Below are 25,210 nucleotides of genomic sequence, written 5' to 3' on the forward strand. Positions count from 1 at the left end.
AGCCCCCCAGACCGCCATGCCAGCGAGGTTAGGCACCTCTCCCCTGGTAGAATAGAGCCTGCCACCCCTGGGAGCCCCCCAGACCGCCATGCCAGCGAGGTTAGGCACCTCTCCCCTGGTAGAATAGAGCCTGCCACACCTGGGAGCCCCACCAGGCCTCCATGCCAGCGAGGTTAGGCACCTCTCTCCAGGTAGAATAGAGCCCGCCACCCCTGGGAGCCCCACCAGGCCTCCATGCCAGCGAGGTTAGGCACCTCTTCCCTGGTAGAATAGAGCCCGCCACCCCTGGGAGCCCCACCAGGCCTCCATGCCAGCGAGGTTAGGCATCTCTCCCCTGGTAGAATAGAGCCCGCCACCCCTGGGAGCCCCACCAGGCCTCCATGCCAGCGAGGTTAGGCACCTCTCCCCTGGTAGAATAGAGCCTGCCACACTTGGGAGCCCCACCAGGCCTCCATGCCAGCGAAGTTAGGCACCTCTCTCCTGGTAGAATAGAGCCTGCCACACCTGGGAGCCCCTCCAGGCCTCCATGCCAGCGAGGTTAGGCACCTCTCCCCTGGTAGAATAGAGCCTGCCACCCCTGGGAGCCCCCCAGACTGCCATACCAGCGAGGTTAGGCACCTCTCCCCTGGTAGAATAGAGCCTTCCACACCTGGGAGCCCCACCAGGCCTCCACGCCAGCGAGGCTAGGCACCTCTCCCCTGGTAGAATAGAGCCTGCCACACCTGGGAGCCCCGCCAGGCCTCCATGCCAGCGAGGTTAGGCACCTCTCCCCTGGTAGAATAGAGCCTGCCACACCTGGGAGCCCCACCAGGCAGGCAGAAATGTTTGTGCTGTAAGTGGAGGTGCCGTTACCCTTGCCAAATGGGCATTATGTTTACTGCACCTTCTCAGCAGAGCGTTTTTTTTAAAGAGTATATTACAAATGGTTTTGACATGCTAGGAATTTTCTCCCAGCAACTAGGGATCATTTATTTTGTTTTCTGTTGGGAACCACCAGGCTTTCAGTGACACAGTCTCAAACAGGACAAATATACCTTGGAATGACCACCCGAGGGAAGGCTTCTGACTTGCATTGACTGATGGTTTCTGATGTCGGAAACCTGGTCCTTCAAACTTTTGTTTTTTGGAAATCGCTCTTTATTGAGTTTATTTATTGCAGAATATTGTTCCAGGAAAATATTTTATATAGAGCTAAAATGATAGAAACTAAAACTTAAAACAAAATCCCCAGCCAACCAGGCATTTACCTTTTCAGTCGTAACATTATAGGCATATAGTTCATACATAGAATGCAGACGAAAGGAGATCCACAGAAAACACCAGAACATTTCTGGACTCAGGTGAAACATTGCTCTCCATTAGAAAACCACCTGATGGTACAATTTCACCAGTGTGCTCAGACCAGCATCAACCCAGGACATGAAACCCGTATGTTGTAGCGTCTATTAAAACTCATTAATGTTCTACAAGACATTCAAGGGGCTGGTCATCCCATTTAGCTGCAGTGGCTAACAAGACTTTATCCCAGTAGGTTATGACAGCAGCCTTACCTCCCTGGCTCTGTTGCACTTTGTAAGTAGCAACTCAACACATATCTTGTATATATAGGTTAGAAACGTATTTAGTGACTGCCCTTAGATAGAATTTTAGAAGAATTTGAGCAGACCTGATGGGTTGTGGCTCTTTTCCTTTGGTGATAGGGCAGTGGCACGTGCGGGTTAGCTCAAGTCTGGCACCTGGCCTATGGGTAGACTGAGAGCGCCTCTGATTGGCAAGGCGGGCAATCTGCCATTGGTCGATGGGCCTCTGCCTGAGGCCAGTTAGCGGGCCGGTGTTTTGGTCTACTAAGGACTGGTGTACCTTGTGTAAAGCTGTTGTTACAGCCTTCACACACATGACCCCATGCATGTGAAGTCAGGCCAGAGGGCTAATGTCAGAGGCAGAATGACAATGGGTTGCTTGACTGTCACAGCAGGAGGTGTGCCTGCCCTCTGGCTTCCGCCAGGTGTGACACAGACTGAAAGGAGCTGCTGATGGGAAGCCATTAGCACTTACTATTTTGAGGTATATGGGTGCATCGTCTTCCTTATTCAATATTGATACACAAAGAATAATTCTAGATCTTGGACTGTGATTTTAAGTTATCCTTTTATTCATGATTTTTTATCATTTTTTCAAGATGTTGCAATATTCGGTATCTGATTATCGACAGCTGACATGTGTCTCACCCTTACATGGTCATCAGGATCAGGGCTTCCTCAAGGTTTTTACAATTGGTAATAGCAGATCTTATTTTGTTTTTCTATTTCAGGTGTAACTCATATTTTCGCTTAGCTCACTTAGTCAGAGGTAAAGATTTGGTTGCTGTCTGTTGCGCTGCTTCCTTGTCTGCAATATCCCAGTTAGCAAATGGTTCTATTTATATTTATATTGTAAATATATATACATATTTATATTTAAAATATATATATATATATATATATATATATATATTTTAGATATATATATATATATATTTATATATATATATATTGTAAATATATTATGTTTATATTAATAAAAGAAAATATATATTGTAAATATATAAATAAAATATATATTAAAAATATATTTATATTAATATTTATATTGCAGAGAAGGAAGCCCGACGTTAGCAAATAAAGGCACCCAAGTGGTAAGAAAGAAGAAAAAAATCATAACTCGGTGAAAGTGTCAGACTCGATCAGACGGGCTGGGCACCATGCAAAAAGACTCAGGGGAAAGTGGGGGTTTCATGGCTGCAGCAGCAGCGGGGAGAGTTCGCGGCCTCTAATGCAGACCGAGGCCGTGGGTTTCCGAACAGTGAAGATGAAAACATAAACCAAAACTCCTGCGAAATAAGCGAGCGTGCGAGCACGCATGCGCACTAAACCGGCAGAAGAGTGGGGAGCTGAAAAATACATGCGGCCAAGACATGGACCATAGTGCGGCTGCGCATAAATATGCGCATGCGTGGAAACGCGGGGGGTGTAAAGACAGATGGGGTGGGTCTATTGATAGTACACCGGCAAAGGAATCGTGGGGGTCACTTTCTTTCCTGGCCCAGCAGTGTGGCTGCTTCGTGTCCTAGAGTGCCTCCGCTATCTGCAACCGCTCCATGTCATTGTCTATCCTGCACTGTTCTGGGGGTTTCACCAACCCAGTGGACTCTCCTGCACGTGTCTTTCCTCCTCGAGCGTTCTTCGGCGGCTTTCTCACTCCGCTTGCCACACACCGAGACAGGAATTGACAAAGTCCTCATGGGAGGCACCACTCCAGCTGTGCACACAGGACTGCCAATGGCAAGCCACAGACCAGCGAACCGTGAGTAGATCCCAGAGCATACCGTACACCGCCGGGTAGGATTCAGCGGTAATACTGAGATGTTCAGCATCAGATATTCAGCCTCATCACCGTGCTTTGAATAGGAGAAGGTAGGGAGAGCGATCGGCTATGAGAGCTCATTCGGCCAGCAGCGCAGCCACCAGCTTGCCTCCTTCCTGGCTTGTCATTTTAAGCAAGTTTCAATGACCAATGTGTATTTTATTAAATTTAAGTTTCCACTCAAGTTAACAAAAACTAGGTTTCACCATTAAATCACATTTTGAAAAATAAGGAAGAAATAACTTGAAGCACTAGCATTTTCCCAGGTGCAGCAAAGAAATAAAGGGCCAGATGTAGGTAATTCATATTTACCGACTCTTAAATACCGAATTTTACCGATTCGGTATTTAAGAGTCGGTAAATATGAAGGGGGGGATGTAGGTAATTCCAAATTGTGAATTACCGAATCGGTAGGATTCGGTATTTACCGATTCGGTAAATACCGAATCGGTATTGCTCATTGATTCCTATGGGCCATGAAGCCCATAGGAATCAATGGGCAATACCGATTGGGTATTTACCGAATCAGTAAATACCGAATCCTGCAAGGGTGCAGGGGTGCAGGGGGTGTCACTTTGACACCCTCTAGCACCCCAATTCCGGACTTGTGTGCCATGTGGCACACAGACATGCCCTAAGGGCATGTCTGTGTGTCACATTGCACAGGTGTGCATGCACACATGTGCATGCACACCAGGATTCGGTATTTTACCACCCAATTGGATTGGGTGGTAAAATACCGAATCTGAAAGGCCTTTGGGACTCAGAAGAGTCCCACCTACATCTGGGTTTTACCGAATTGGTAAAATTACTAATTCGGTATTTTACAGAATCAGTAAATTTACTGATTCGGTAAATTTACTGAATCTGTAAAATGATGCCTCTACATCCCAATCACCAAATACCGGTCGGTAACGGCTGAATTCGGCCGTTACCGACCGGTATTTGGGCTCCTACATCTGGCCCAAAATGTTTTATTGCCACCTAGCCTGCCCCATAGAATGTATTGCTGGATCTGGACAGTGAAATAAATAGCTTTTAGGTCTTTAGTCAGTGAGAGGGCACTATTTTAAATATATAGTGTGCAATCTTTTTAGAATGTTTGCACCCAGCTTTGTGGCCTTACTGGGATCACTTTAGAACTGACATTTAGCATATAAAAATGGGTATGCATTGCAGCATTTCAGCGAGTTGTTTTGGAGTCTGGTGACGGAAAAGGACTCAGTGTCCCATAATACTGAGAGGAGAAGGAGTCTTTTGCAGTTAGCACTCCCGCGCAGGGTACTGAAAAACTCTGTCTACCTCCCGTGGCGCTGGACGCATTGCAGCATTTCAGCGAGTTGTGGTGGAGTCTGGTGCCGGTAAGGAACTAGGATCTATTTTAAACATACAAGGGAACCCAAAGAGTAACTAAGGACCCTGGGTATCAATTACTATATAGAACAATGGTCCTTAGAACCCCAGTGATATACACTTTACCCAAAGTCCATAAGAATGCCTCCAACCCCCCTGGCCGACCTATAGTGTCCGCTTGTGGCTCTGTTCTCGAACCTTTGGGTTCATATGTTGATTTCTTTATCAAAGATTGTGTCCCTGATACCACATGCTTTTTGAGAGACAGCATGGCAATAATTAATTTAGTTGAACATCACTCTTACAATCCCGACACTGATTCGCTCTGCACCATGGATGTAGAGTCCCTTTATACCAACATTCCCCTAACTGGAGCATTACTGGTAATTTAAAAAACACTTGACACATGTCCCCATCCACATGCTGTTCCCACATTATTTATTCTGCAACTACTTGAACTCAGCCTTACAAGGAACTTTTTTGCCTTTGAAAACCAGTTCTTCCAGCAGATTAAAGGCACCTCTATGGGGGCCATTTTTGCCCCAAACTTGGCTATTCTTTTCATGGACTTCTTAGAAACATCATCTATTCTGACCGCCACTAACCCTTTCTACTCCGGTATTACATTGTGGCGAAGATATACAGACGATATTTTTGTCATATGGCGCCACAACACTGACTCCTTGCACCATTTTCTACATTGGCTCAATAACAATTGTGCAGGCCTCTCATTCACAATCACTGTCAAAAAACTTTTGATCGCTTTTCTAGACCTCACTATTTTCCATTGTAATGGTGAACTGCTCACCCGTCTTACAGAAAGACCACCAAAAGGAATACGCTCTTAAGCTACTCCAGCAACCATCCTAGGGCCCTAAGGGACTCACTCCCTTATTCTCAATTTTTGAGAATTAGACGTAACTGCTCAAACAAAGAGGATTACTTTAGAGAAGCTAACACTCTTGCCACTAAACTTAAAGATCATTGTTACCCCAAGAAAATAGTGCGGAACACTTCCATAAGAGCTTGGTACTGCCCACGTGAAATCCTTTTAAGCCCAAAGCCCAAAAAGGATTCAGATAGGATTGCCTGTGTCACTACATTTTCTCCTATCTCAAATAAAATAAGGAAAACCATACTCCAACACTGGTCAATAATAAATGCAGGCACCGTGAACATTGAGAGACCACTCTTTGGGCCCGATGTAGGTAAACTCCAATTTACCACTTCTTAAATACCGAATCATACCGATTCGGTATTTAAGAAGTGGTAAATTGGAGGGGGGGAGATGTGGGTATTTCAGAATCGGTAAATACCGAATCTGTAAGATTCGGTATTTACCGATTCTGTAAATACCGAATCGGTATCCCCCATTGATTCCTATGGGCCTTGAAGCCCATAGGAATCAATGTACATTACCGAATCGGTATTTACCGATTCGGTAATTACCGATTTCTGCAAGGGTGCAGGGGGTGTCACTTTGACACCCTCTAGCACCCCCAATACTGGCTTGTGTGCCATGTGGCACACAGACATGCTCTAAGGGCATGTCTGTCTGTCACATGGCATAGGTGTGCATGCACACATGTGCATGCACACCTGGATTCGGTATTTTAACACCCAATTGGATTGGGTGTTAAAATACCGAATCTGAAGGGCCTGTGGGACTGAAAGTAGTCCTACCTACATCCCGATTTTTTTAAATCGGTAAACTTACCGATTCGGTATTTTTCCGATTCGGTAATTTTACCGAATCAGTAAAATACCGAATCGGAGAAAAAAAGGTCCCCTACATCTCAAAAGGCCAAATACCGGTCGGAAACGGCCGAATTCGGCCGTTTCCGACCGGTATTGGCCACCTACATCGGGCCCTTTGTGTTTTGCAAAAGTCGAAATCTTAAAGACCATTTAGTAAGGGCAGCGCTCCCTAGTCCTTCTCAATCAATCACAATTGATTCGCTATGGGGCTTATCCCCTTTTACTGGTCACTGTAAATGCGGGTCTTGCAATATTTGTGAATTTACCTTGGAAGGCAAATCCTTCACTTTCAACATTACTGTACATTGTAGAGCTTTTTCTAACTGTAATACATGCAATGTGGTGTACTTGATTCAATGTCCTTGCTTGCTTGAAATTGTATGTTGGGCAGACAACTCAGAAAATAAAAACAAGGATCCGCCAACACTGTAGCAGGATTAGATACAAGACACAGAATGTAAATGTAAATGTAAATGTAAATGTACAGGAATTTATATAGCGCTATTAGAACCGGGACCCTGGCCGGCCAAGACTCGCGTCAGGGTCAGTCAGGGATCGCCACTTCTAAAGTCAGGGCAAGGGAGTCACAAACCAAGGCAACCCCCACTCGCCCTCTAGGTAACGTGGCGCGAGCAGTCTAGGCTAAACTTGGAGGCGGTATGAGTTAAGTATTTGCGCACGCACCCCAGCAACAACACCCAAGGCCCACCACAAAGAAAGACTCCACACAAGGATATATATAAAAAATAGCCTTTGTATTATAATAAACAAAACACATTAGATAACACACGCAAACTGTACAATGTGCCAGGGGCACGGGCAGAATTTACAAGGGGAATTATGTACAGGACAGGGCCACATGGACCACTGTCAGGGGTAAGCACTTGTCAGAAAATAATACTGGTACATATACACTTATGTCGTAAACATAGAATGATTAGCACCAAAATTATAAATGCAACACACATCCAGTAATCACTGGAACAGAGTAAAGACCTCCTACGCAACCCTAAAACACTGTAGGTAATCACGCAGGTAACTAGGACCTTCTCATCAGGACCTAAGGAAGGAATACCAACACCTAAGCAATTCACTCTTAGCAAAGGGAAGGAAACCTAAACATAAAATGAAACATCAGCAATCCTCTATGCAGGTCACATTTAGCAAAGTGGATAAACATAAAATGGGACATCAACAATCCTCTATGCAGGTCACTCTTAGCAAAGTAGATAAACATAAAATGGGACATCAACAATCCTCTATGCAGGTCACTCTTAGCAAAGGGGATAAACATAAAATGGGACATCAACAATCCTCTATGCAGGTCACTCTTAGCAAAGGGGCTAAACATAAAATACCCAATCAGGTCACTTTTAGAAAAGGTAAGCGGACATAAACAATTGCACATGAGATAATAAACACAGAGGTGCAGGTTAGAACATTTTGCGCAAGAATCACATATCAAGCAATTACAATGCGCGGGGTGCACAAAGCACAACACTCACAATGTCCCTCAGGCCAACTGGCCTCGAAAGGGGCGGAATGCCCTGAGTCTCAGTGTCAGGGAGGTCTGCGCAGGCAGCACAGAACACAAAGCCTAAACGTGGCAACTGTCCACTAAGTGCTGGACAGTTGTTAAATACAGATGCACAACGTTGGAGCCAGGAGGGCTCAAGAACAAAGTGGGCAAGGAGCCTCTCAGGGGCTCACAAAGCAAATGTGCAAATAGAGCTCAGCGCTCCAAATCAATGAAATGCCCCCTCGAGCCTTGGGGCTCGTAAATGCAGGTAGGGCAATGAGCCTCGCCGGGCTCGGCAACAACTGTGGCCTCTGGAGCCTCTCGGGGCTCGAAAAGGACCAATGGGGGCCTTGGAGTCCCTCACTGGGGGACTCGAGAACCACACAAATGCCCCCAAGAGCCTCAGGCGGCTCTCCTCACTTGGGCCTCGCTCGGCCTGCACACGGACGGGGAGGGGCGGCACCGACAACGTGCCCCGACGCCCTCCTCCCTCCCTTCACTCACCGGCTGTCTCCCTGGCTGAAGGCGTCTCCTCGGTGGCCGGCGCGGGGCTCTCCTTCAATCAGGGAGCCTCGAGGACGGAGCCGGCTGCTCCTCTCACCTCCCGCCTGGCCTTGTCTCGCTCTCCCCTCCGCCTGACTTCCGCCGGGGCCGCCAATGTCAGCGCGGCCCTGGGGGTCAGGGGGCGGGACTTCCGGGTCGCTGCAGGCAGCGTGGCGGCCCGGCAACAGCTTCCACAGCGGCGGTGATTTCCTGGGCAATGCCGGGTGGGCACCGGCTCGAAAATGAACAAAATACCACGGGGCAATGCCGGGTGGCACCGGCCTTCGATTAAAAAGATAAAGCGAGGTGGCACTCGCTATGCCAAAAATTGGCGAAATCGGCTCCGATGCCGGGTGGGCACCGGCCAGGTCAATAAAGCGCTCCCAAGCGCTCAGGGGCTCAAGAAGAAGCGCGCTCAGCGCTAAAAAGATAAGCAGAGCGCTGTGGAGCGCTGGGGCACCAGGAAAGCGCTCCTAGCGCTATAAATCCAATACAAGCGCTTCCAGGCACAGCAAAGCTCCAGCAGGGTCTGGAGGCAGGCAGAGGGGCAAGGCAGGGCCAGAGCCAGCACACTGGGTCTCCAGGCAGGGAGACAGCCAAGTGGCGGTCCTCTTGGCCCCTGCAGCAGCAGCAGCCCCCTCTGGCAAGATCCTGGAAGGAAACCAAAGACAGGACAAATTGTATGGGGACACAGCCCCTTCTTATACAGAAAAACCCCTTTGTCTCAGGGTGCAGGGTGGGGGAAAACCAGTCGCAGCTGGTTTTGAAGTACTCTGTTTACCTCAACCACCCTCTCTATTCACTGGCAGGGCTAGGGCCATCAGTCGCACTACAGGGGGTGGAGCCAGCATTGTCCGGGGAAAGTCCAGGCCCATCAGGGACCAGGTGCACTCCTCCCAAGCCATCAAGCATGCTGATCTCACACTCACCACCGGGCAGACCCATCCAGCCTTCCTGGAGCCAGGCTCACCAGCCAGCTCCAGCCAATCACACTGCAGACATATTTTACAGTAATATGCCAAGTCCCAGAAATGGCATTTCTACTCATGACACTCACATGCCACATACACCATTGCAAAGCATTCATTCCCACGAACACGCACATACCAAATTCGAGCATGCACTCCCCACACATCAGGAATTACTAGGGACACAGACATTCCCCATGCATCCCTATGGGAGAGCAGGCCAGCCTAACTACATGCACGCACTTTACTCTGGGACACAGAGAAAAAGTGCGCACAGACCAGAAAATCATCCACGCATATCACAGATTAAAAGCAAAAAGATTAGGGGTGAACCTGCCTTAAGGGCCAAGTCCAACACAACCCCCTTCCAGCCAAAACGCAGGGCAGACCAATCACCACCGTGATGGACTTACCTGCTTGGGGCGATAAAACACAGACGCGGGCCCGCAACTGCAGGGACACCCTCCTGTTTTACGCCACTGTGAACCCCTGGGGTTCTTTCTAAAACTATGGTAGGGACTCACTGGATTACCCCACTGGTACTCTCCAGCTGCCCTCGGCCAGGACCAGGCCCTAGGCCACCCAGGTGCCACTGGATCCTGCCAACTCACCAAGTGGGGGGTAGTAACCCCTGGCACATAACAGTCATTTTCCACTCTTCCTGTCTGCAAGACAGGGCTAGACTGCCACTGGTTCTCCAGCCTAGGGTCTACAACCTTAGGTGGACCAGGAGTCTCAGGGAAGGCTCTCCTCCCCTTACCTCTTCTCCTAGGGTTCCTCCTCCTCCTGCAAGGGGTACCCTCTAAACACCACTCTCCCAACCTAGGGTTTAACCCCTCAGGTGGTCCCGGGGTCAGAGGTGGGCTTTCCCACCCTCTGCACCCCCTTCCAGAGTCCTGCTCCCTCCCAGCCGGGGCGGTACCTCTGGAGAAAGAACCGGTCAGGACACTGATTACAGTGCTCCCACCCTTCAGGTCAGGCAAACCCTGAACCTGGACCTCCAACCTCCTGTCTAAAACCTTTGGTGGAATCACTGCCTGGCACTCCAGGACTTCTGAGGACTCACAGGTCACTCCCCAATCACTCCTTTCACAGGACTTCTGTACTCTCCCTACTGGAGCAGTACTGCCAGACTCCACAACTACAGAAGCTCCGCTCACAGATGCTCCAGGTCCTCCACACACTAGGAGATCTCCCTCAAGTGGACTAACAGGTAAGCATAGGTCCCCACCCTGGTGTTCCCTAAAGAAACCATCCAGGCTCTGAGGCAGGGCTTCAGGCATCTGGGGACTCTCGGTCTCACACTCACTTCCGCTCCACTGAGACAGACAGCAAGCCCCTACACCCTCCTCACTATACTGAGACCTAGCTGGGCTACTCTCACCCTCCTCCACCACGCTGGGTTGGAGAAAACCTGACCCACTATTATTGGAATTACTCACTAGCGGCGCTAAGGAACCTCTTGCACTCTCCCATCGGTCGGCTTCCGCTGCAAGCTCACATGCAATGAACGATCCAAAATTCAACAGGTGCTGGCGCAACTCTGGTACACAATAACTGAGCAGATGCTCTGTGACAATCATGCTAAACAATCCGCCAGACTTGTCGTTCGCGTGAGCCTTTTCCCAATCAAACAGTGCTCCACAACACTCATCTTCAAAGTCATCCCAAGACTGATGAGGCAGTTTCCTAAGTCTCCTGAACTTCAACCCAAACTCTTCTGCGGGGGAAACAGGCAACATACTCGGGGAACTGGGAGTGGGACTGTCTACACCAACACTTAAAAAGCTGCCACCACTGGACTCCACCCTCCCTGGGGAATCCAGACAATTACACATGCACTCAGGGGGTAACCTACTCTCTTGGGCTACCTTCTCCCTGAACAAGGCCCTCTCTTCCTTCCTATCCAACTACTCCTCTGGGGACAGGGAAAGGGATGGGGCGCTGGTACTGACACTGGACCCAGCAAGGGACTCCCTATCTATGGGGTCCTCACTCTCTGCTGACATCCATCCACTGTCATCACCATCCAACTCACATTCATCAACAGAATCTTCAGGGCTCCCCACAGACTCACCACCCTCATGGCGTGCGGCCCGGGCCCTATCTCTCTCTCTGTGCTCAAGATCCCACTGATCCTTTTGCCACAGGATCAGGCTGTCCCTAAGCTGGGACTGAGTAACCAACTCACTCACCTCTATGCCTCCCTTTTCGCAGAATCTGACCAGCTCTAATCTACTGTACCTAAACAGACTACAGAGATCAAAAACTGGCTCCATTTTGGCGGACGTTCTCAGGAAAAGTTTGACACAGGGAACCTGGGGGTCTGAGCTAAACAGGAGAATACAATCACAAAATTCAGCAAGATTCCTATCAGAGAACTTGCACTCCACTGTCCAGCGTAACACACACTCATTCACACACAACCCTCCCCTCGGACTGGTAAGGCAGTTTCTACCACCCCTGATTCTCTCAACCTGACCACTAGTGACACAGGTACCAAACTCTGGGAGCAGGGCGGGGAACAAGGTACTGGACAAAACACAAAAGGCCACCTTTCAGGAGAAGCAAAACTGAACTTCCCTAAAAAACAATAATCCCCAAAATGCGGTTATCTAAAAAATGCAGAGCTTTGAAGTGTGGCCTGTCGCCACTGTGGTACAGCGCAAACACAAATCCTTATCCTCACCGCTTGCCGCCAATGTTAGAACCGGGACCCTGGCCGGCCAAGACTCGCGTCGAGGTCAGTCAGGGATCGCCATTTCTAAAGTCAGGGCAAGGGAGTCACACACCAAGGCAACCCCCACTCGCCCTCTAGGTAACGTGGCGCGAGCAGTCTAGGCTAAACTTGGAGGCGGTATGAGTTAAGTATTTGCGCACGCACCCCAGCAACAACACCCAAGGCCCACCACAAAGAAAGACTCCACACAAGGATATATATAAAAAATAGCCTTTGTATTATAATAAACAAAACACATTAGATAACACACGCAAACTGTACAATGTGCCAGGGGCACGGGCAGAATTTACAAGGGGAATTATGTACAGGACAGGGCCACATGGACCACTGTCAGGGGTAAGCACTTGTCAGAAAATAATACTGGTACATATACACTTATGTCGTAAACATAGAATGATTAGCACCAAAATTATAAATGCAACACACATCCAGTAATCACTGGAACAGAGTAAAGACCTCCTACGCAACCCTAAAACACTGTAGGTAATCACGCAGGTAACTAGGACCTTCTCATCAGGACCTAAGGAAGGAATACCAACACCTAAGCAATTCACTCTTAGCAAAGGGAAGGAAACCTAAACATAAAATGAAACATCAGCAATCCTCTATGCAGGTCAAATTTAGCAAAGTGGATAAACATAAAATGGGACATCAACAATCCTCTATGCAGGTCACTCTTAGCAAAGTGGATAAACATAAAATGGGACATCAACAATCCTCTATGCAAGTCACTCTTAGCAAAGGGGATAAACATAAAATGGGACATCAACAATCCTCTATGCAGGTCACTCTTAGCAAAGGGGATAAACATAAAATACCTAATCAGGTCACTTTTAGAAAAGGTAAGCGGACATAAACAATTGCACATGAGATAATAAACACAGAGGTGCAGGTTAGAACATTTTGCGCAAGAATCACATATCAAGCAATTACAATGCGCGGGGTGCACAAAGCACAACACTCACAATGTCCCTCAGGCCAACTGGCCTCGAAAGGGGCGGAATGCCCTGAGTCTCAGTGTCAGGGAGGTCTGCGCAGGCAGCACAGAACACAAAGCCTAAACGTGGCAACTGTCCACTAAGTGCTGGACAGTTGTTAAATACAGATGCACAACGTTGGAGCCAGGAGGGCTCAAGAACAAAGTGGGCAAGGAGCCTCTCAGGGGCTCACAAAGCAAATATGCAAATAGAGCTCAGCGCTCTAAATCAATGAAATGCCCCCTCGAGCCTTGGGGCTCGTAAATGCAGGTAGGGCAATGATCCTCGCCGGGCTCGGCAACAACTGTGGCCTCTGGAGCCTCTCGGGGCTCGAAAAGGACCAATGGGGGCGTTGGAGTCCCTCACGGGGGGACTCGAGAACCACACAAATGCCCCCAAGAGCCTCAGGCGGCTCTCCTCACTTGGGCCTCGCTCGGCCTGCACACGGACGGGGAGGGGCGGCACCGACAGCGTGCCCCGACGCCCTCCTCCCTCCCTTCACTCACCGGCTGTCTCGCTGGCTGAAGGCGTCTCCTCGGTGGCCGGCGCGGGGCTCTCCTTCAATCGGGGAGCCTCGAGGACGGAGCCGGCTGCTCCTCTCGCCTCCCACCTGGCCTTGTCTCGCTCTCCCCTCCGCCTGACTTCCGCCGGGGCCGCCAATGGCAGCGCGGCCCTGGGGGTCAGGGGGCAGGACTTCCGGGTCGCTGCAGGCAGCACGGCGGCCCGGCAACAGCTTCCACAGCGGCGGTGATTTCCTGGGCAATGCCGGGGGGGCACCGGCTCGAAAATGAACAAAATACCACGGGGCAATGCCGGGTGGCACCGGCCTTCGATTAAAAAGATAAAGCGAGGTGGCACTCGCTACGCCAAAAATCGGCGAAATCGGCTCCGATGCCGGGTGGGCACCGGCCAGGTCAATAAAACGCTCCCAAGCGCTCAGGGGCTCAAGAAGAAGCGTGCTCAGCGCTAAAAAGATAAGCAGAGCGCTGTGGAGCGCTGGGGCACCAGGAAAGTGCTCCTAGCGCTATAAATCCAATACAAGCGCTTCCAGGCACAGCAAAGCTCCAGCAGGGTCTGGAGGCAGGCAGAGGGGCAAGGCAGGGCCAGAGCCAGCACACTGGGTCTCCAGGCAGGGAGACAGCCAAGTGGCGGTCCTCTTGGCCCCTGCAGCAGCAGCAGCCCCCTCTGGCAAGATCCTGGAAGGAAACCAAAGACAGGACAAATTGTATGGGGACACAGCCCCTTCTTATACAGAAAAACCCCTTTGTCTCAGGGTGCAGGGTGGGGGAAAACCAGTCGCAGCTGGTTTTGAAGTACTCTGTTTACCTCAACCACCCTCTCTATTCACTGGCAGGTCTAGGGCCATCAGTCGCACTACAGGGGGTGGAGCCAGCATTGTCCGGGGAAAGTCCAGGCCCACCAGGGACCAGGTGCACTCCTCCCAAGCCATCAAGCATGCTGATCTCACACTCACCACCGGGCAGACCCATCCAGCCTTCCTGGAGCCAGGCTCACCAGCCAATCACACTGCAGACATATTTTACAGTAATATGCCAAGTCCCAGAAATGGCATTTCTACTCATGACACACACATGCCACATACACCATTGCAAAGCATTCATTCCCACGAACACGCACATACCAAATTCGAGCATGCACTCAATCAATCAATCAATCAGTGACACTTATAAAGCGCGCTACATACCCGTAGGGTCTCAAGGCGCTGGGGAGGGGGGGTGCCGCTACTGCTCGAACAGCCAGGTCTTCAGCTTCTTCCTGAAGGAGAGGTGGTCTTGGGTCAGGCGCAGGTCGGACGGGAGGGAGTTCCAGGTCTTGGCGGCCAGGTAGGAGAAGGACCTTCCTCCTGTAGTCGCTCTTCGGATGCGGGGGACGGCGGCGAGGGCGTGGTTGGCAGATCGGAGGTGGCGTTTGGGAGCGTAGAAGTTGACTCGGCTGTTGAGGTAGCTCGGGCCTTGGTCGTGTAGGGCTTTGTGTGCGTGGGTGAGGAGGCGGAAGGTGATTCTCTTGTTGATGGGAAGCCAGTGAAGGTCTCTCAGATGTCCGGAGATGTGGCTGGATCGTGGGATGTCGAGGATGAGTCTGGCTGAGGCGTTTTGGATCCGCTGGAGTCTCTTCTGGAGCTTGGCGGTGGTCCCGGCGTAGAGGGCGTTGCCGTAGTCCAGCCGGCTGGTGACGAGGGCCTGGGTGACGGTCTTCCTGGTCTCTGAGGGGATCCACCAGAAGATCTTCCCCACACATCAGGAATTACTAGGGACACAGACATTCCCCATGCATCCCTATGGGAGAGCAGGCCAGCCTAACTACATGCACGCACTTTACTCTGGGACACAGAGAAAAAGTGCGCACAGACCAGAAAATCATCCACGCATATCACAGATTAAAAGCAAAAAGATTAGGAGTGAACCTGCCTTAAGGGCCAAGTCCAACAAGCGCAAATCACCAAGCGGTTTCTAAGCGCTTACTTAGGGAACCCGTCCTGGTATTCCCCTGTGAGATAACCCCGGCAGGGTACCCGCAAGGTGAAAGCCAGGCATCCTGCCGCGAGGGGCCGTTGTGGAGATTAAGCAAGCTATTGCCCAGAGTCGCAGAGTGTGAACCCGTGAATCGAGTAGGCACCGGAGCGGGAATTGTCGAGTCCATGGACATTTTAGGACTCAAGACCCCGCCGTGCCGGGAATTGAACCCTGGTCCCGGGCTGACCTCTGCTTCCAGGTCTGCCTCCTCTAACCAGTGAGTCACACTTCTCCACGCCCCTTTGGTTAAACACTTTACATTGGCTAACCACACGGAGGACGATATCAGATATACTATTTTAAAAGTGCTCACACTTCCACAAAGAGGAGGCAACATGGCTCTACTTTTGAAAAGAGAGGAGCTCAAATCAATAATTCTTTTTGACACCATCAGAAGAGCATTGAACAGAAATGAGAATTGGACTACGCTTCTCTAATTGCCTCCCTCTATAGACTAACTGCAGCTCACTGACTTTAAAAATTCAGATCCTTGTACCACTGTAGCCAATCAAGTTGGCAACCATGCCATATGTTTTTCTGCATTTTATGTAAAATGCTCTTGGTTTGTCCTTGTACCAATGTGTATTAGACCGAATTACCGCGTATGTATTCATGCGATTTGTAATTGTTCAGAATTGTTTTTTCCAAATAGTTTTTTCCAATATGGTTTTTCCAAATTGTTGGTTTCATAGGTTGTCACCATTTGAACAACAATTACATTGGGGTAGTTCGTCCACTTTAATCTTGATTCTCCACTCGAGGCCCTCACCTAATACCATAACTGAAATCACTCTGTGCACCACTCCTTCACTCCCCCACGGGCTTGTTGCGGAAGTACCTCTTCCCTTTCCATCGTGCCCTCACCCAAGAAGGCATCACATTGTCAGCCTATATTCCGGCCGCTACGGAGCACGCACTAATTTCCTGCCATCGAGCAAGGCACTACAGACATATGCATGCCAGCGTTAATACACAGTAAGCCAGCTGCGGGGAAACTGCCTTCCCTCACGTCACCCTCACTCCTGAACTGAGGCGGAGTGATTTATTTTAAATAACGCAAAGTTATGATTTTTTACAGCGGACGGAAGCCATATGCCCAACGGGGCACGCTCCGTCATATTCAAAACCCTCACTACCCTTGAGACGTATCTTGCTCCTTCGCGGCTCCCTGCCTCTTCACTGCGGACTTTAAGGTAATTTCCCGCTCAAGCTCTCATTAGCCGCTCATGGGTTTACACTCACCCATCTCCGCTAACAACCCCAGTTTTTCTTACACCTTTTCATCACTTCCAGGAAATCAATGTTCATAGCAACTTTCCCCTCGGTGCTATGAGATCAGTTTTGAACCTCATTTGGTTGCAGCTTGTTAACCGAGCCGCCTCTTGCATGACCACAGTGCACCAAATCATCGTTTTCCAATCGCTGAGAGTTACGTTGCTCCATCCCACTGCTCTGTAGTTAATCTGCGTTTCACAACGTCACTTACTCGGGCATCACTCGCCTGATCGTCGTCAAATGATCCCCACTACCAACATGTGTCCGTTAGATCTTGCATGAGCCCACACTGATGATTCTTTCTTTTTGATGCAATTATTGCGACTGCACGTCTGGTCGGATTATTCAGCCGAATCTGTATAGTATGCGCACAACGTAACATTCCCTCCTCCCCAAATTCCGGCACCTTACCCCCACTACGCCCAAGAACTCTCAGAATCAAGATATGTTGTCCACAGCGTAGCTTTTTATTCACATCAATCCAAGGAATAAACCACAGACCATTACCAAGGAAAGTATCCTTCTTGGATATATAATAATTATTCACAGCATCACACTTTAGCTGCATCAACATGTTAACGGCAGTAAGGAATTTAGGTACGACATTACATTTTAACTTTAACTCGGCCATACACTAGAACAACTTGGCCGTACATTTGAACTTTACACTTTAACTTTTTAACTCGGCCGTACACTAGAACTTGGCCGTACATTTGAATTTGGCCGTCTCGGCCATCAATGTCCCACTCTGCTGCGCACATTGTGCCGGCAGGCCCCAATGCGCTACAGCCAACAGTTGCACTATTTGACATCCAGGGCACCGCATAACGCCCCGGCCCACAGGGGTACCTGCACACAGGCAGCCTCCCCAATATTCTTCTCAGTCCATACCTTGTGGGTTAGGGCAGTAGAGTCCAGGACTACCGGCAGGTCAGTCCCTCCTCCCCGCCGATCCATGGCACACATGGAATCTACCCCCTCCTGGGGTCCATGGAATGGCTGCACCTCCATTGTTGTGCATACGTCTTTGTTGTTAACTGTCAGCGCTCCGCCACAGGGTGAGAAGCTCCCCAGCGCACTCGCCCTCCCCCCGCAGACGCTGACCATGGTCCACAACGCCAGTAGGCCCTGCCTTGTAACATCCTTTTAGCCTTTCCCAGGGTCCTAGCTAGACACCCTCGCCCGTTTACTGTACTATTTCCAGAACGTCCCGCACATTTAATGTGACATCCCGGTGTGTCCCAGCCGGACACCTTCCTTTACCCGTCAATAAACGGTATGCACCGGAAAATACGCAAGATAAATTTACCATTGCTTGGCAACAATTTATCTCAGGTTCTCACCAGGATATCCCTGCCGGTTTATAAATGGCATACACTGGAAAATAAGCGGGATAACTTCACCACGTGCCCTTCTTGTCCACCAACAGTGGAGAACATACTTCTGGAGATATCCGCTGTGCGCAGCATGCCAGCAGGCCCGACTTGCAACAATTTTTCCCCAGGTTCCAGCTGAGGCATATTTGCACATTCCTGCATGAAGTTTGCTGAAAAATGATTCTGACCATGACACTAACTAAGGGCACTGCATACTGCATTGGCCCCCTGGCAGTTCTTAATTGGCGTCAGATAAAGCCTGAACTGTGCACTACCAGCACTTATGTTCGAATAGCGGGCATCAGAGTAGAATATTGGGCACCTGCCCTCACTATTGCACAAAGGAAGCACTGCCACCATGATACCCGATCCCAGGAGAATCCTAGTAATAAACTATGAGGAACCCCTCTCCATACTTTTCTAATTTTACACTTTCTGAAGAGTACTAACTCGCTACAACGCGATGTACTTTGCTAACAATGCATGCTAAGTCACTGTCGCCTCCCAGGTGCTTATTGTTGTATTAAACTAGCTTCTAATGTTATCCCCCATGTTTTTAAAGGACTATTGCTATGGCCACTGCCTTGTGGCAACTGTGCCCTGCTCCCTTCATCCTGTAGTTTGGTGCTGGGGTATGTGTCGCTGCAACAGTTAGAGGTTTTGACTACGGCTTTGTTTTGTCTGCTCCTGTGCTTGTGTACAGCCACTGCCCCTATAAAGTGTCACTGAAAGTTGTTTTAACCACCCTTATGGAATTGAATATATGCTGTTCAGAATGGTCCCAGACTGATTGACCCAACTTTGGGTCGAATGCGGTCCTCTTCCGACGAGTGCCTCCAGAAGCATTTCGCAACGGTTCTTTACCTCATTAGTGGGATCATGAGAACCCAATGAGAGACTACCTATTGAACTGACCAAGTCGACTCTAGCTGGACCTTTTTTACCCTGGAGGAGATTAACAACCATTGCCCATGGCAGTAGTATTTGGGGCAGAACATACTGAAAAATCAGTGACAAACAGCTGACATGGATCCTGGCAGGAGTATTGGACCAGAACATACTGAAAAATTGGGTGACAAACGGCTGATGTTAGTACTGCCTGGGCGCTCAGCCTGGCAAATCATATTAAATTTGAAGTAAGCCTCCACTGGATCTACCTCCCCAACATTGTCAGCTTGCGTGCCATTTCAAGTGGCAGACCATAAACCCTAATCCTGTCCCCGCCCATGTGAACCTGAACCTCGCCTCATTAGTGTGTCAGGAGAGGGACTGCATGGCTCTGCCCATGCCAGGCATGACCACACGTTACCCACTAAAACCAAACAGACTACTAGCACATATACATGCCAGGGATAGCCTCCGTCCAGGGCGTAGATTTTATTAACATCAAACCGGTTAATTCCACATAACCACTACATGAATATAGGCATACTACTTGGAAAACTGAAGATATACATGCTTCACACTTTAGTGATATTCATATGTCAACACACTAATATGGTAAAATATATATTACATTTCAGCATATCATTAAGCTGTCCAGCCTCTGGAACACTCAATTGCGCACATTATGCCGGCAGGCCACAACGCGCTAACAGTAATAATTGCATTACCTGAACCAGGGCACCACCTAACGCCTCAGAGGTTTGGGTCATAAGCCACAGGTTTTATGAGAAGTGGTCAACAGTCCTTGTCAAGGACCCATGGATGTACGTTGTTACAACGCATGCTTTTAGCACGCATGCTGTAACAACGCAAGTTTTAAAACGCATTCCATGACAACGCATTACACTAAGGGGTGTTGGATAGTGAATATTTTAATTTACTATTCCAACACCAGTCCCCGTGGACACTAGGGAAGGTGTTGGATAGTAAATTAAAACTATTCCCTATCCTAGAGCGCCCCCCCAGTGTAATGCGTTGTAATGGAATGCGTTTTAAAGTCTGCGTTGTAATAGCACTGCGAGCTAAAAGTTGCGTCGTAAACGACGTTTCCCAGGACCCATAGGGTGCCGTGGGAAGGAAATACATTATGCATTTTCTTTACCATATATGTGCCACTTAATAGGGCTATGCTACTCCACAGCGAAGCTGGGTTTAACTCCCTTGAGCCCATTTGTTTCCTCCATACCAAACAGTTAACCACATGGGACACAGAATCCTTCCCATGTCTGCTGGTACCGATATGTTGGCCATCCTGCAGTTCCTGCTAGTCGCCATCTTGAGAGCACATTGCTTCTATGTCCGTGCAGTGCGCCTCCCAGAATCATAAAAGGGAAGAGAAAAACAAACCATCAATGTGTGGCACGGTTTTGCCTTTATTACAGATTATTAGAAGCATTTTATTTACCCCCGACTGAGGAGGTTCGTCCCAACGACTTCACACATACAATACACACAGCAAGCCTCAGAACTGTGGCTTGGATGCAGCGCAGAGATTCAAACCCTGTACTCCCATATTCCAATCCTGCCGGTCTAGCTGGCACGCCACCTATTAATTCTTGTGTCCTTGTAACCTCCAAATGTGCTTGTTTGCAAATTATATGTGCTTGTTTGCAAATTATTTCTGATCAAATTCAAGTTTCCTACTCCCACTGAGTCGTTGTGCATCCTTCTGCATCCCTTAGGTTTTTACTGTATGCTTATATATAATGCTCCCCCATCTCATCCTATGACCTTACTTTTGCGCATGCAATATACAAAAAATGCAAACTATGAGAGGATTTGTACCATGTGTAAAGTAATTCACTTCTGTGGTCCGTCACTTAATTAACACACCACCCTGACCATCGGTCCTATGCTCCCCCACATGCGAACACTGGCATCTGACATTTATACGTGTGCCCCTCTGTCGGTGATTATTGCCATCTCATATTTGCTCCTGTCTTACATCCCTTGTGACCAAGGTGGTCCCTTTGGGGCTTTGAGGAACAGGACCATAAATAGCTGTGGCCAAATAATCATTTCAGGCATGATCCCTGTGTAGTACTTGATTGGCCCTCTGTGAGATTTACAAATAACACGACTGCAGATATAGCCTAGAACAGAGATACTCAAAGTACTACCTGGGGGCCGCCTACGGCCCTTATGGCCCTTACATGTGGCCCCCTGGGGAGCAGCAGCACTAGGCTGCTGTTGACTTGACCCCGCACCACCTCAAATAACTGTTAAATACACAGCAAGCACTTATTCCAAAGTTATTCGCTGTTAGAGAAAGGAAGGTACTAGGCCCCTATCTTTAAGAACACTTTAGGAACACCTTATTTTTTCAAGACAGCCACTTGATATACAGTCAGCCACTTGATATACATCATTTATTTCCCATTCACCAACTTTACATCCCCCGCGCCGCTGGCATTAGTGCAGCCTCAGTCACACCATGGACCCATCTTTGCGGCCCCCGGGGAGAATGTTTGTGAGTACCCAAACTCTAGAACAAGCCTGACCCACTGTCTTTGCCAATGCTTGTTGTTTACGTCAGATAAATGAGTAACAAAGGTATTGCTGTAAAATTGAATTTCACACATTTCAACTCGGAATATGTGCATTAACCATTAATGAAGTTTGAGGAAGGGATTGCGTCTGCAGAGTGTCGCAATCACTCCTTTTCCACCCTTCACGTCCTTTTTTTTTTTTTTTTGGAAGCCTCTCTGTGAGACATATTGTTTGTGATTTTTCTGAAAAACACTAAAACCTCTTTCTTAGAGTGAGGAAGTACACTTTGATAAGGAAATTAGGTGAACATGAAACGTAAAACAAAGCCACCTCACTAACAGGAATTACCACTGTGGTTTTACTATGCTTGTTGAGCTACCATCAACGTTTTCCCCATAAATCGGAGTATATGACCCATTTAAAATCTGTTTGAATGAAAAACGGGTCTGAGACCCTGGTGGCCTGTCCATTGAAAGCAATGGATCGCTACACCCAGGACTTGACTTCTGCAATCCCACTTTGATTTGTCACACTTACACCTGTGCTCCTTCACTGAGTCACTCCCGCTCACCTTGCTCCTTTTTCTGTCCTCCCCATGCCTGTCACTACATCCGACCAGTATATATGCCATCCCGAAAATGCTACATTTGAGCCCAAATCAGATATAATCCATCATCAGCCAAGTTTAAAATGAAATTTTCGAAAAGAGTTATTTTTATATCCAGTCCTCATCATGCTGTCTGCATACAGTCTACAGCAGTGGTTGAAGTGGGCGGGATCAGAGGGGCATGGCGTGCCCATACTTTATTAATTCAAGGAAAACCGTTCCCCTTCTTTTCGTGAAAAGACACCCGTCCCGGGACGGTTAATGTCGGATCGGATTGTGAAAAAGGCCATTCGGCTGGTGCAGAGACCAATTGGTTGAGGATCGCTGTGAGCTGTTTTTCCCACCTACTTTTCAGGTTGTTAGAGGCTGTTAGAATGACAATGGACCCCTGGAGCTATAACAACAGGTCGGTCGCCATCTCCCGCCCCGTCTGAAGGCACAAGGGGCGCTCTCCGTGGGAGAGCAGCAGACCTCTCTCTCTCTGCCTTACAACGGGGAGAGAGTTGAGGCGATGCCAGGCCTCAGGAAAGTGACTTCAGTGCAGGGTGACAGAACACAGCATTTGTCCCGACTCCCTTGTTGCAGATGCAGATAATCAATTCTTTAAAATGACGCGGAGTAATTTTAATACTTGTCCTTTTGTTTATTACTGCCGTTTTTTTATAGTCAGAAGAGATGTGCATTACCCGAGCCATATCGCCACCCAATCTGATTATATGACGGAACTTACCTTTTTATTTTAGCCCAGCTGTTGGAATGCTTACCTAATAAATATTAACAGAGAAACAAGGATATTTCTCTTATTTTACACAGGATGTTGGGGTAAACTTGATGTGAGGAATTGGCTTTATAAATGTGATTGCTATGATTGTCTTTGCCGATGCTGGGAAGACCTGGGGCAACGGGAAATCCCCTTGCTGCTACTCTCTTGGTTGGATTGTCAGCAGATATGCTTCTTATTCAGGGGCATAGGTACAAAAAGTGCAGCAGGTGCAGTAGTACCGAATTCCAGAGGGGTAAGGATGCAATTGCACCCCAGGTATGTCCCTTTATGGTCAAGATAAACGTGCCGCTGACCTAAAGGTCTTTTTTGCAGCTGGTGTACAGTGCACTGGAATTACAGGCAACTTTAGTAAGAACTCTAATGAGAACTTTTGGGGCTCATGAGAAGTTGGAGAAAGGGTAATGCAACTGGGCGACAAATAGTCACACCCAGCGCTAATAAAGAGTTTATTGTGCGCACACCTTCTTTCTTCCGCTCTTTATTACATGAGCAGAGGCCAGAAGGAACAGCCACAATAACCAACTAACCTTTCTTTCTGCCTAAAAAACCCCATAAAGAACATAAGCAAAGCATCCTGTGTAATGCATTTTATACAATTTAAAATGTACCTTGCCTTTATCCAGCACAATGGTACTAGTTTCAATAAATAAAAGGCTGAGTTGGCCCTGCCAGAGTCCAAATTTTGCCCCGAAGTGTGCACATGAGCTTCAGCAACAGGCATTTAAATAATTCAGTGATTTTACAGGCTTGTAAAATACCGTAATCTACCTGTTCTGGTCACCTGTTTTACTCACAGGTGGGAGTCTCGCAGTCCAGTATGCCTGAGTCTGTGTAGTGAGTTTTTGTGCAACTTTCTAAGTGCCCTGGCAGGATGGCCACTCTCTCTGGCTTCACTAAATTACATATGAGTCTTGGGAAGCTTCCAACTGCAGCCGCCAAGTAGAAGAGGTGGATGATTGAAGCTAGCATTTGGGGATAAGCAGAAATGCCTCATTCAGTGGGGGGGCATTTCAGTCAAGGCCTTGAAAATAGGTATAAGTAAACCTGGAGACCACGTGGAGTCTTTGAGCAAACAGGATAAGCAGGAGTTTGGGTCTTCATATGCGACTAGGAAGGGCAGTGAGCCGCAGGGTGAACAAGAGCTTCAGAAACTTAGGAGTGAGAGGTTTTGGGCGAGTGAAGTTGAGAAGGGCGAGGAGTCCCTTAAAAGTGAGGTTAACAGGAGCCTCTGCAAACTAAGATTGAGGCTGGACCCTAAATTTCAGAGTTTAAGATCAAGCCTCAAGGAGCTAAATTGAGCAGGGCATTTGCTGGGAACCTAAGAGTGAGAGGGAGACTGTGGTGCTTAGGTTTTCACAGGAGTTTGAAGATGTAGAGGTAAGTGGGAACCTCAAGGCCATAGTTTGCACAGAGCATCAGTTGAGCTGAAAGAAAACAGACAACTCAGAGAATTTCATGGTGAGCAAGGTCTTCACTGACATGGGAGTCAGCAAGAGGTTCTGGTAAGAGTAAGCAAGAGATAGATAGAGAGCCTACGGTTGAAGGGCGATAAAAGTGGACCTGAGGGTGAGCAGGATTACAGGGACATGTGGAAGTGTGAAGAAGACTCTTGTCATCTTAGTGTGAGCAGGAGTCGGAGGGATGTGAGGCTGAGCAGGAGCAGCAGGGGACCCGAGGGTTGAAATGAACTTAAGGTTCATGATGGCGAGTGGGTAGTCTTTGGACAAACTGATGATGAAGAAGAGCCGCACTGTCTTCAAGTGATCAGGGCATCAGGTCCTCGAAAGTGAACAGACCCAAGGATGAGCATGACTTTCTGGTGACCTGTTGATTAGTGGAAAGTGAGGATCCATACAAACAAATAGGAGCTTTAGTACCTAATGGCCAGGAAGGAGTCATGGACCTGAGAGGGGGCGGAAGGGGTGGGGGGTGGGGGAGG

This window comes from Lissotriton vulgaris, chromosome 11 (genome assembly GCF_964263255.1).
Source record: "Lissotriton vulgaris chromosome 11, aLisVul1.2, whole genome shotgun sequence".
In the NCBI taxonomy this organism is placed as follows: Eukaryota; Metazoa; Chordata; class Amphibia; order Caudata; family Salamandridae; genus Lissotriton; species Lissotriton vulgaris.